At 55.6% G+C, this 11,676-nt stretch overlaps 1 protein-coding gene across 3 annotated transcripts in view; it reads right to left on the minus strand.

Moving 5' to 3' along the window:
• Positions 1 to 11,289, minus strand: part of APBA2 (amyloid beta precursor protein binding family A member 2) — a 206,777-nt gene extending 195,488 nt beyond the window's left edge. Inside the window, exon 1 of one of the 3 annotated variants that reach the window (XM_037510098.1) lies at positions 11,242 to 11,289. The gene's annotated coding sequence lies outside the window, so the exon portion shown is untranslated. Of the gene's footprint in view, positions 1 to 10,706; positions 10,745 to 11,122; positions 11,145 to 11,241 lie in introns of those variants that run through there. The other 2 variants (XM_054694791.1, XM_037510099.2) reach the window with 2 other exon arrangements.
• Positions 11,290 to 11,676: the final 387 nt, after the last annotated feature.

An 11,676-nucleotide genomic window follows, 5' to 3' on the forward strand; every position in this document is an offset into this window, starting at 1 on the left:
CTCTCACCCACCGCACCTCTGGCCTGCACCCCAGGTTTTGCACTCATAAATAAATCTTAAAAAATAAAGAGTCCAGTTACTTGGCATCCTCACAAACACTTGTTATTTTCTGCTCTTTTTAACTTGAGCCATTTTAGTAGCTATCAAATTGGGATGGTTCATTTCACATATCAATTTGATCGGCCATGGAGTGTCCAGATTGAAATTTTTTTGGAGATTTGTGACAATTTGGAAAAAAATTGCCTATGAACCATGCAGCCTAAGAAAAAAGTTAGGAATGTCATGAATGCACTAAATACATGTAGGCAGTAGTCTATTTTATCATTTATTACCCTAAAATATGCACAACTCTATTATAAAAAGTTCAACTTTATCAGAACCTACGCACATGAACAGACTGTACACAGCTGTCACCTCAAGGAGGAACACCGAGACCACCAACTCCAGTTGTGTTTCTATAAATACATGTGGATTTTATGAGACTTGTGGCTCAGAGGCTACCTGTCCCCAACTAAGGTGTCAAGAGAATTATGAACAAATGTACAGACGCAGTATTAAATCACAAGTGCATGCACTTCTAGGGCCACCTCCTGTAGCTATTTGGGTGAGCTCAAGTGTTGTGAGCATTCACTTTCAACATGTTGCTAGACATCTCCAAGACAAAAACTGTATATCTGCAGTAAAAAGTGATCTCTTGCACAGTCAAAAATTATATTAGATTTTCAGCTGTGAGGGCATGCTGGGGGGAAGTAAGCACCCCAATCCCGACACTGTCCAAAGATCAACTGTGTTCAAAGATTTGGTTTCATTCTAAGTCCTTTCACTTAATGTCACAGTTTCCAAGAACCTACAGAAGATGTGAAGTGAGGACTTACTCCACACCACTGATTTTCTGGGTCTCCAGCATGCTGACAGCAGATCCTGCGATTTCTCAGCCTCCATAATCACATGAGCCAATTCTTCATAATACACACACACATATAAACACACACACACACACATACACCCCTATCTCATTGCTTCTGTCTCTCTGGAGAACCCTGGCTAATCCATACATTTACAATTTATTTTGCATCTCCTTGATGACTACTGAAGTTGAGCACCTTTTCCCTATGTCTGTTGGAACTTCTTTTTTTTTTTAAGATTTATTTATTTATACAAGAACTGGGGTACAGACCTGAGACGCAGGAGGGGGAGTGAATTCACCAGAGTCAGAGCAGGGTGAAGAACAGGCAGACAGACCGAAAACACTGCTGAGGGGAGCAGCGGGCGAGACAGGAGAGGTCTGCTGCACCATATGGGTATCTTCCTGGCCGGCCGGGAATCAAACCCATGCTGCAGAGGCTGTGGACAGCTTCACAGCACTGTGCTCAACCTGCCGCACCACCAGAGAGGCTCCTGGAGCTTCTTTTGATAAAAGTCTTTTGCTCCTCTTTCTATTTGGTTGGCTGTCTTTTTCTTGTTAATCATATACTGTTATTTAAAATGAGTAATTTGTTAGACCATAGTCCACTAAACGTATGTGTGCAGCAGGAAAAATATGTTTTTGGAGCCAGGATCTGAGAGGCAAGGCCAGGTTGTATCCACGGTCCAGCTGTGCTCCAGGTCTGGCTGTGTCCACGCCATCAGCTGGCATGAATTCTGGACCAGTCTACTTATGATGGACTCCAGGCCTCTGCCAGCTTGGACAGTTTCCATAGGAATACGCACAAGGACTGCTGTCATGACTGGAATGGTTGAGACGAAAGTCACTCCCAAATTAATGTACCCTGTCTCTATTTACTTCCCTGAAACCAAAGTCAATTTCACCTCAAGGATAGCCATTGTGTCAGTCCACTCCTTTTGTAGTTCTATAAATATATGTGGATTTTATGAGATTTGCCTGACTTAGATGGCCTGTCCCCAGACTAAGGTGTCCCTTCCAGGCTGCAGCTATCATGCGTGAGCACGGAAAGCAGCCAGGCCACCAACACAAATAACCCTTTGATTTCTGTGAAATAGCATAAATTAAATATCCCAGAGTCTGGGGCCTCTAGATGACTATAAAGGAAGAACGCATATTAGGGACAACTTCCAAAATGAACTACAGCGTAATGGTAGGTGTTTCTTGAAACACATGAGACCTCCTCCCCTGCAGCTCTCCACCCTCCGAGTGCTGCGCTCCACCCTCTAGGCCCACTGCAGCCATGTGGCCCACAGAGGCAGACAGGTCAAGCACAGAGTGCATCCCATCAAACACAGCTTCTCCCAACAAAGTATGATACCTAATCAGCCCAACAATTAGCAGGCCATTTCCAGGCACCAGGGAAGCATTAGCCAGGGCCCAAGCCCCGCCCAAGGCAGTGGTTCTTTAGACTGACCACAACTCCAAAAAAGAGATGCACAGCAACTCTAAGAGAGATTTTCTGACCCATCATTACCGAGAGGAAGAACAGCTCCCATGGTCCACGGGTCTGAGAGTGGAAGACAGAGCAGGAATTGTGGGTTTGGGAGCCACTGAGAGGAGCTCTCTGAACAGCCCAGACCTTCCAGCCTACAGAGGCCTGGCCTGGCAGTGTCAGCTCATCTGACCAGTCACTTCAGCTCTCCATTCCCTTCCCCATGCCTGCTGCCCTCTGCCTGGGCACAGAGGAGCCCATCCACCTCCCAGCAGAGGGCCAGAAAGCCACCAAGAGTTCTTGTCACGAAGGGCAGTGTGCCCCGACAGGCCAGGGGCAGCGGTCACCATGACCTATGTCCCTCTAGTCTTTTACGCGCACTGGTAACTGAAAAGTCAGTGTGCCCATTTTCCCGGCTGTCCTTCCAAGTATTCCAGTGGAGTCGCAGAGGTTGATCTATGTGAGCAAATTAATAATGGGATTTATGATTGTTCATAGACTTTTGTCATTCTTGTGGAAGAACAGTGGTAATTTAACCTAGAAAGGCTGTAAATCTCTAAAGGGTAAAATTAAACACCACACTAGCAAGGCTGGGACTTGGCAGGGGCAGCTCCTCCTACATCAGGTGGGGAGCAAAATCCATGGCGCCGAACCAGAGCAAGGCTTATCCTTCCCAGGCCAGGCCCCTGCATCCCCCACCCCTCCCAGTGCTTCTCCCCGGGCCCTAGACAGTCCCTTCCCCAAGTCCCTAGCACGGTCTCCACTGCCCCTGGCCCCAAGGCCAGTCTCCTCTAGGTACCTCCGCCTTGTTCCTCCTCAGGCCCTCCCCGATGATGTCCCCTTCCCCCACCCTCTCCTCACCCCAACTGGTCAAGAAACCTGGCTATGAAAAATCTTCTCCTAGAGATTGCTGGGCAAAATACAGACATCATCATCCCTCCACGTGCTCTCACAGCAACGACTCCCCCAGGTAACCAAGGGTAGCTCAACCCCCTGATGATAGGATCCACCACCAACCCCCCACCCTACCGTTTCCAGTTCTGACCTGGACAAAACACACAATGCCACTGCCAAACACTTGTCCCTCCCTGGGCCCTGGTGCCCTCTCCAGGCTGGCCCTCCTACCTAGGGGGCTCTGCTGGCCTGGGCTCTGGAAGGGCAGATGCACCCACTCTCCAGGATGGGGTCCATGACCTGCTCCCACCCACACTGGGGCTGCCACACCTTCTAGTCTGTGCTTATCTAGGAGATCTTTGGACCTGAGTCAGGATTGAGCTCAGATGCCATCTCACATATTCAGTATTTAAAAGGGGTCAACAAAGATGAAACAGTAAAAAGCACCAGAAAATACCAGTTCGATGGATGGGTAGGTAGATGGATGGATGGGCAGGTGGGTGGGTGGATAGATGGGTGGATGGGTGGGTGGGTGGATGGGTGGATGGGTGGGTGGGTGGATGGGTGGATGGATGGGTGGATGGGTGGATGGATGGGTGGGAAGGTGGATGGCTGGGATCCCAGCAAAGGAGTACAGGGGAGCGAAAGTGGAGAGCTGTCCTGTCCCCAATGCTAGCATGCAGACACCCAGAATAGCAAAGGACTGAGAGGTGAATGACAGAGGCAGGGGAGGAGCTGCCATTTGCATCCATGACCCCTTGTTTCCATTGTCAGGTGAACTATCTCACATGCTGGATAAAAGCAGAAAAATGCATGTAGAGTTAGGACCTGGGTTCCCCTGAGCAAATTGGGGAAAGAAGTCTGCCTAGGTCCTCCAAGGCAACTCCCCATATGACATTGATACAAGAGGGAGGCATCTGCCTCTGGGGGTGTCACATCAACTGGTTAGCGCCACTCACTGCTGCTGATTAAGCACAGACCAGCTGTGATCAAGAAGAAAACCATTACTTAATGAAATGCAATTAACGTAGAAGCCGAAATCTGTTAAAGCCCAAAGGAGACACACAATCAGGAGTTCTTGGTCTAGAGGGGCTTCTGCTCTCAGAGTTTCCAACCCAAGAAACAGCAGAGATGTTCCTGCAAGAATAGAAGGCTGACCACACGTCCCATCTGCCACAAGCAGGCCTGCTCCGCTCCAGCAAGCCGAAGGGCAGAGGCAGGCACGGGAAGAACCTTCACGGCACACACACACAAGGAAAGGCACATCCAGCAGCTGTGGATCAGGCTTAGCCCAGTGCCATTCCCTGGAGAGACGTCTATCAACACCAGCGACTCAGTCCTCCTGTAGGGCTGGTAACCTGGGACCCATGGCTAAATCAATCACGTATCCATCAACACCAGCTTCCCTGGCATTGCCAGGACCAGTTAGAGAGCCAAGGTAGTGCCCAGTATCTGAGACTGGCAGGCACCTTGGAGAGAAACACACACACGCACACCAGTGACAGGCACTGACCGTACTAACCCAGCCCTCTTCTGGAACAAATGCTCACACACATCTCTTCCCAGTTCATCCTTGGGCGCTGGGTGGCTGGTGAGGATGAAGCAGACTCCGCGTGCCTTCCTTAGGAGCAGTCAAGGCAAGCTCCTGGGAGTGGGGTTGGCCAGCTGGCTTTCCAGAGTTGCCGAACACAGGCCCGCGCCGCTCCACCCCACAGTGACAGCTGTCACCAGCTTGGGATCATACGGACAGATGTTAGAGCACATGGCTCACTTATTACACCAAAAGACCGAGAAACGTAAACTGTTTTATTTGAACAATGCACACACTTGCTGCCAGAGGGACCTGAGGAATCCATCACCCCTGAATGCACATACTCACTCAGTTCCCGGGTTGGAACAATGGATTCTTCCAATTGTTGATCAAACCAACTGGGGAAAACTATCCACGATATATTTCTTATTAAATTAACAATGCATGCAACCAACCAGAGGCATTCCTATTTAGAGCTGCCTTGCTGTGGAATCAATTCCAAGAACATAAAAGCAATCAAATGAAAAGATACATACAACCCAACTGAAAATTCTAAATGCCAATATTGTTCTCCTCCTCATTGACTATTTGATGATTAGCATTTGTTTGGAACGAGGGTCTGAGTGTTAGCGCCACAACAAAAAGGAAAACATCTTACAGCCCCACCAACAACGGGAGCTGTTTTCCTGGACGGCAGGGCCTGGGTCACTCTGGCATCTCCACGGCTCTCCCACCAGCCATCAGATTCTCAAAGCACATTTTGATAATTAACCCCTGCGCCTCTCACGTGAGCGGTCCTAAGTCCTAGCCACATCTCCCAGTTTAAAAGCAAATTTGATGGAAACTGGGCTTCCTGGCATCCAGAGAGAGCTGGCACGCCTCGCCCTCTTGGCCAAGTCACGGCCGCCTGGCCCTCAGCCTCCTCCTGCCAAGGTAAGGCAACAGACCTGCCTCTTGGCTTTGGTGGGAAATTATTTAAAACAACAAACAGAGGAGGGGCCTCCCTAGTGGCGGAAGGGGTTAAGCACAGCACTGTGAAGCTATCTGCAGCCTATGCAGCCTCTGCAGCTCGAGTTTGATCCCCGGCCAGGGAGCTACCCACAAGACCTCTCCTGCCTTGCCCACTGCTCCCCTCAGCAGTGTATTTCAGTCAGTCTGCCTGTTCTGCTCCCCACTCTGTCTCTGGTGAATCTTTTCACCACCCCACCCCACCCCCGCACCTCTGGCCTATACCCCAGTTCTTGCTTGCATAAACAAATAAATCTTTAAAACAACAACAACAATCAGAGGAGCAAAATGCCCCACACAGAGGTGCCCAGCAGCGGGTGTTTCATTCCGGTGGTTTCTCCATGCAAACCCCTTCGCATACTGGAGTGCTTCCCTTTTCAGAAAACGACAAGATGAAAATATTTTCACCATCAGTAGATGCAGAATCCCAACCACATATTCTTTCTTTCTTAATTTTGATCCTTCACACAAAACAATAGATGTAGCACCTTCTACTGGAACAGCACTCCTGAGTTTACAGAGCGCCTACGCTACGCTCTTTTACTAGGGTGGGGTTGAAACTCACAGGCCTGACCCTTCAAACTCCCCAGGAAATAGAGGCCATACCACGGCCCCGGGGAAGCCCTGGCTGTGCTCACCACAGCTCCGCTACATCCAGCACTGGACACAGCAAGAGGAACACGGTACAGCAATGTTATGGCGACTGAGCCTCAGACTCCGGGGTCAGTGAGTGGCCCGAGGCCTCAGGGAGCCCTGGCAGAGTCAGGTCCAAGTCCAGCTCTCCTAACTCCAAATCCCATCCTCATGCCCTTCCTCATGCTGCCTGTCTCCTTATAACACCAAAATGCCTTCCCCGAAAGGCCAGAGCGCAGGCAGGGAGACTGGCAGGGAGACTTGGGCGGGGGAAGGCTTCTAGAAGGGTAGGCTGGTAAACAGGGACAGGCAGAACGGCTAGGAGCCTCGAGACACCAGGTCTGACATAAGGTACAAGACGGGTTTAGAAATCTCCAGATGGAGGAGGAGGGAAACCTGGAGAAGAGTCCTTCCCAGCACAGCAAAGCCCAGGTGACGCAGGGGAGCGCGGGGCTGGCTCTGGCAGCAGGGACGCCCCACTGCAGGCCCAACCACCCAACACCCAAAAGGGGATTTCTGGGACGAATCCGTGTGGCCGCTCTGCAGATTGCCTTCCCCGCCATGACGTATTTCTGGCCTAGGTGAAAAGCGACCGAAACCCACAGTCCACAGCTCTTCCTGTGTGCCACTGAGCACAGGTTCTGTGCTAGGTTCCAGGAGGGATTCCAAATGTGAACACAGCGCGCTCCAGCCTGGGTCTCGGGCAAAGGTGGCGGGGATGCCAGGCTGACTCTAAGGAAAGAAAGACTCTCTTGGGGTTTTCTTCATTCATCCAATAAGTAGCACAGAGGGTCTACAGGGTGCCAGGCACTGTTCTAGCTGCCAGGGACGCAGAGGTGAACAAAGTCTTTATGCTGCAGTGGTAAGAGACAGACAGTAAACAAACAGACACAGAAACAACAAATCCAACGTTAAAGTCAAGAAGAAACACAAAGCAGGGTGGACAAGAAGGGGGACGTGATGCTGGTTTTCAGGGTCGCCAAGGAGCTGGCATATCCACAGAGAACTGAAGTAAGGGAGCAGGGCAGATGCACATTTGAGGGAGGTACAGATCAAGGAGAGGAAAACGCAGGTGCAAAGACCCCAAGACAGGCGAGTGCTTGGCAAATTTGAGGACCAGAGGATAAGAGAGAGAGAGCCTGCACTCAGCTGGGATCGTCAAGGATGGCCAAGAAGGCCCTGGGCCAAGGTGCCAGGTGGGGATAAGGTGGGGACACCGCAAGCCTGGGCAGAGAGCCTGTCTGTCTGGACCCTGGACAGTGGGAGGGACCACATTTGAGAGGAGGGGAGAGAACTGGAAAAATCAGGCTGAGGAATGTGGGTTTGGAGTGGACACCGGGGAGCCACTGAGGGCTTGAGCAAGGGAGACCTGGCCTGGGTCCAGCTGCCAAGGCAGAGTCCTGCAGATGGCATAGAAGTCCTAATTCACACAGCTATGGCACCCCACCAAGATGTAGGGTTCCCAAAAAGCTGCAGGAATCTCAAGCCCCACTGCGCCCAGAGAGAGCCCAGCTACACGACCTTAAGGTCGCTGTCCTCCTGGGGCATCAGAGAGGACACGGAGCACAGAAGACTGGCTGCAAGGGAAGACAGCGCCCACGACAGCTGACTCAGCCTGTGCCAGCAGGCTGCTCTGAGACACGAGCTGGACGAGACCCAGAGAGTGGGTGGGGGGATGCGGGGAGGGGGACAGAGCTGGAGAACCCGCCCTGTGGGCTCACAGCCCCATACCATCCGGCACCCGGGCCACCTCCCAGCTGCAGCATGACAGTCATGCCGACGACACAGCTCAGTCCTCACGGTCACCCTGCAAGGTCTGGGCTACTGTCACTGAAGGCCCTTCCCTACCTTCTCTAAGGCCAGGCTGCAAGGCAGGCCTGCTGGTTGCTACCACTGATTCCGGAAGGCCCCTGAGGCCAGGCATGATGTGTTCAGGGCCTCTGTGCCCACCTGCTCATAGCCCTCTCAGGTCCCCCCAGCAAAGGTTCCTCCAAGGCTTCCAGACAGTGGTGTTACCAGATGTCCCCACCTGTTGAGTCTCCGGGTGCGGTTGTGCAGATCCAAGGACAGAGGGGGCACCAAGGAGGACCTGAGGCCTAAAGCTTCTGTCCACAGGCCCCCAGGGCAGACCCCACAGGCACCCCCGCCAGAGCCCAGTCTAGTGCCAACCTCCCCATTGAACATGTTTTTCCTCTGAGTTCCTCAGTTGTGTCTAGGAAAAATCAAGGTGTGTTAGCGCTCCCTCTCAGCTTCAGGGGTGCGACTGGTGTCTTTTACAATTATCTTTTATTTTTATCTGGCACTTCTTAGCTCAGTTGGCAAACTGGATTATTTATGTGCTTCCATTTCACAATTCGTCCCCACCAATTATTCCTGTGAAACTAATATTTTATAATTTAAAAAAAAAAGGTTAGGAGTACTCAAGGGATAGTTATGCAAACAAGCTAACGAGTCACAACACAGGCTGGGGGGTGTGGGGGACGAGCAAGCAAACAAGCAAGGTGGACAAGAGTAAGAAGCTGACCACCACAGGCTTCCCCCTCCTGCCAAAACCCACTCCACCTCTCACACTCCGTCACGCACATGCACACACGCAAACACCCCATCTGGTTCAGGCTGTACTTCTCCCAGACACAGAAGCCCAGTACCCTGGAGATAGAAAGGAGGCAGTGTCGGGAGAGGGGATGATGACGCTCCCTAACAATGGCTAGAGGTCTGGGGACACAGGCTCCCACAAAGATTCCCTGGGGCGCCCCGTCACTAGAGTCATCATCCAGACCCTCCTGGCCGGTTCTGTAGATCATGCAAGGGTCTCTCCACCGGTACTGCTGGTGCCCAGTGCGGGTGGCTGCCCGCCAGCTCCAACTCACTCTAACACCCTGGACACCGCCCAGAATCCCAGCTCAGTCGATGTCCCTGTTGTCCACCCTCCCCCGCCCCCAATCAAGAGACCCGCTCCATGCCAGGCTGTAGAAGGAGGCAGCACAGATGCCATCAGGTGTGAGGGCACAGGGCAGGGCATCCTGGTACCCCTGGGCTGGGAAACCAGACCGGGTCCCCTGCACGGTGGCCCCTCCCACCCAGAGAAGGAGAAGCCCCCCTGCCTCACCTCATCAGAGCCACCACCTTGATGCATCTCAAATCAGCGCCACCACCTCCAAGCATCTCAAATGTGGCCTCCGAAAAGTTGTCCCCTGCACCCTTAAAGCTTTCCGTCATTATTTCTAAAGCCACTGTTCTTTCTCAGAGAACGAGCCACAGGGGAAAAATCCCAGGAAGGGAGACAGAGGTTGACAAAGCCAGCGACTGCCCACAGAACCAAGTGTCCAAAGGAGTGGGCCAGCCTGGGTACTTCGGGGTGCCCAGACCTTTTGTAAGTTCACTGAACCCCAGGCAGGAGGCTGGCCCCTGTGAGGCCCTATCTGAATAGATCTGAAAAAAAAAAAAATTAAGTCTTCCTTCTGGAAGTAAATACTAAGTTAAGACCAGCAGGCGCGATGTCAGCCTCCACCGTCTCGGTGAGGCTGGGGCGGGCGGCCACCGCGCCCAGGCCCAGGGCAAGTTCACCTCCAGCCTGGGCACACCAGGCCCGCCGCCCCCCGCCCCGCCGCGCCCGCCCCATGCCCAGCGGGGAGATCAGGGGGCGCAATATTCGCCGTGATCGACAGTGGCCCAAGCCCCCTTCAACAGCCTGGCCAGGCGGCGTCCGCCGTGGGGAAGGGCTCGGTCCGCGCCGCGTCCGCCCCAGCCCCGCGCCCGCGGCCCTGGGGAGCCCAGGAGTGGAATTTTTAATTGAGTAGTTTCTCCCTTTGGGCCTCATTATAAAAAGAAAAGGGAGGGGAGCGCCGATCGGGGCTTGGCTTCCTGCGCGGCGGGCACCCCAGAAGCGACCCCAAACTCGGGAGTTGCCGCCCGGCCCGGGGACTTGGTGCCAGCGCCCAGCGCGGCCGCGGAGCGTCCTGGCGGCCGGGCCACCCCGGCGGGACCCGGGCAGGCAACCGCCATCGGCTCGCGCCCCCGGTGCGCGCGGGGTCGCCCCTCGCCGCGGCGCCCCCACCCGTGATGCGCGAACCTCCGGCTCAGCCGCGCCGCGCCCGCCCGCCGCTCGCACCCCCAGACCCCAGGGGCGCGCGGCCACCCCGCCAGGTCCGGGGGCGCAGCGCTCGGGCCGCAGCCTCCGCGCGCCCCAACCCTGCGCCTCGGCGGCCCGGACGCCCCCAGCCCGCGGCCGCGGACGAGCCGGCGGCGGGGCCCCCGCTTACCTGGCCCGGCGCGGGGCTGCGCGCTGCTCGGCCGCCCCCACCCCGCCGCCGCCGGCTCGGTCCGCGAGGCCGCGCGCGGGGCGCCGCCGCAGCTCTTTGTGAGCCCGCGCGAGCCGCGCACCGAGACTGCTAATGAGCCCGGGAAGCTGGATAGCGGCGGGCGCGCCCCGGACGCGGCGTACGGCACGCAGGGCCGTCTCTGCCCGGCGCACGCGGCACCCCGCACCGGGCTGCGGCTGGGCGCCCGCGCCCCCGCCCCGCCGCGCCCCGCCCGGCCTCTCCCGCCCGGCCCCGGGGAGCTGAGGTCGGGGCGCGCCGGCCGGCGAGAGCGCGCGGCGGGGAGAAAGGCAGGACAAAGATGCGCCCGCGCCGAGCCCCTCCCCCAGCCCGGCGCCGGGGCTGGAGACCGGGCGCACCTGGGGGGCCCGTGTCCTGCGGGGCGGGGGGCAGGGCCGGAGCCCAGGCTCTGGAAGCCGCGACGCCCCAACCTCCCCGAGCTCTGGGGAGCACGCAGATTCCCGGGCGCGCCCCGGACCTGCCGGATAGGGAGCCGTAGGGGTCCGGTCCTCCAGCGAGCAGAACAGGTGACGGCGGGGAGCCGGGCGCCCGCACCCTGCCCCCGGAGCCGCGCTGCCCCCTGGCGGGCACCAGAGCGCGTGTGGCGCGGAGGGGCCGCGGCGACCGCGCCCTGCTCGGGCCCGCGCGACTGTGGCCCAGGGCTCCTGGAGAGAGAGAAACCCTGGGGGGGGGGGTCTTGGAAAAGCCCATCTGAGCAGGGGAGGCTCCCCGCTGCCTCCCCCACTCCAGAGGCAGCTTGGGCTGCATTCCAGGTCTTCTCTCCTAGTCCCACCCCATCACCCCCATTTTAATGCCCTGCGCTGCCTTAGTCCCCTACTTCTGGGCCCCACTTGCCCTTTCTCTCCTTGCTGCAGTAAAGGGAGACCCTAACCAGACACCCACCAATAGCATA

This window comes from Talpa occidentalis, unplaced genomic scaffold, assembly GCF_014898055.3.
Source record: "Talpa occidentalis isolate TD23 unplaced genomic scaffold, MPIMG_talOcc4v2.1 talOcc4.14, whole genome shotgun sequence".
Lineage (NCBI taxonomy): Eukaryota > Metazoa > Chordata > Mammalia > Eulipotyphla > Talpidae > Talpa > Talpa occidentalis.